This window comes from Hypomesus nipponensis, chromosome 5 (genome assembly GCF_054491055.1).
Source record: "Hypomesus nipponensis isolate SF chromosome 5, ASM5449105v1, whole genome shotgun sequence".
In the NCBI taxonomy this organism is placed as follows: Eukaryota; Metazoa; Chordata; class Actinopteri; order Osmeriformes; family Osmeridae; genus Hypomesus; species Hypomesus nipponensis.
The window spans coordinates 4,688,335-4,690,138 of NC_140365.1; positions in this window are offsets into that span (position 1 = coordinate 4,688,335).

Here is a 1,804-nt window from a genome sequence, read left to right on the forward strand (position 1 = left end):
GGATTGAGGAAGTTAAGACAGATGATCAGATAAGGTGGATGAGGGATAAGGCATTGAGGACTGCATAAACACAGACTGACACTTGAGCAAAGACAGACAGACAGACAGACAGATAGACAGATAGACAGGCACTGGCAGGCAGGCAGAGAGGCAGACAGGCTAGTGAGGGGAGTTGTGTAAACAAGAAACCAACAGTCTGGATGACAGAAAGATGGATGAACACACGGCTAATTGAAAAGAGAAATAAATGAATGGGATGTTGTAATGTTAGTCCCCAGCTCCTCATGACTAGTTGCACCTGCTGCTACAGAACAGCAGAACGCGATCCAGCGGTGAGTCAAAAGAAGGATTGTTAGATTAGAGAGAAGGCAGACAGTTCTCGTCAACCCCCACGGCTTAAACAGACTCTCTTTCTCTCAACTCCCCTTCTCCTCCCTCAAACACACCTGTCTCTCTGCTCTGTCTCTTTCCAGACCCCCCCCCCCCGCCCCCTTAGCTGCACACTTGAGTGCGCACAGGAATGTAAGGGGAATGACACAATCCTTTAAGTGCTGAAATGTGATTGGTCCAGGCTCTTATCTGCACAACAACGGCACTAATGGATGGGCATTCAGATGAGGGTCAGAGGTCACACAGACACTGTCAACACCGGCAAGGCAGAACTAGCCAACTGCCTACCTCTTTATTTCAGATTCTCTCTCTCAAACACTTACACACACACACAATCAACATACACATAACTTGCACATGTAATCATACTCACTGTTGTATTCTGTGTCTGAGAAAAAGGAATTAGCAGATGTGTCGTTACACAGCCATGTCCAACCGGGACACACAACTGCACCTCTGTAGTTTAATGTTGAATTGAAGAGCATGAATGAGAAAACAAAGTTCAGCAGAACCCACCAATCAGATGTGCTGAGCTGCTGCAGAGGACATTTATTGTTTTACATTGGGGGAGGGGTCAGGGGTCAGGGGGGTTGGGGGGGGGGGTCATCCTCTCATTGTTTATCTCTGGCACATAAAAGCCCCTTTGACACACTTCCTGTGTGGCAGCCGCATGTGAGCTACAGCACAACAGCCAGGACCCAGATACATAAATCAACCTGAGCACATTCTTAAAACCCAAGACAACCGCGGTAGTGGTCCACAGTGGTAGCGTTAGCATTAGCCAGCGTGTGGGAGTGAGCTTTAGCTGAGCTGAGGGCAGGCTGGGAGCGTGTTGTTGGAGACGGGTGCTGGGGAGGGAAAGGGACAAGTCTTCCGGATTAAGAGCTGAGGGCCGGGGGGGGGGGGGGGGCACAGCGAGTATCAGGGAGCGGGGTAAAGGACAGGGGCCCAGCCCCCGGCCCCTGGGGGTAGGGGCCGTCCCTGTTAAGGAAGGAGCAGGAGAGAGGAATGTCCGCGAGGGAGTTAAGCTGGGAGGGTTTGGGGAGGTGGGGATGGAGGGGGGGATAGAGGGATGGAGGGGTAAGCTCAATTCCCACCCCGCCACCAACCCCCTCCTTCCTCTCCCTTACTTGTGTGAAGGTCACTGTATCTATAGGGAGGACTGTTTGAAACAAGAGCTGCCAAGAAAACGGATCACCTTAAAACGATTATGGGAATCAGGATATTATAGGTGTGTGTGTGTGTGTATGCGTGTGCATAATATGAATGTGCACAAGCTTGTTTCTCATGTCTTACTTGGAATGCCCCCCCCCCCGACCAGTATGTGTGTGTGTGTGTGTGTGTGTGTGTGTGTTTGTGTGTGTGCATAACATTAAAACCGAGCTCTGTTGCAGCACAGACAGACCGAGGAGAG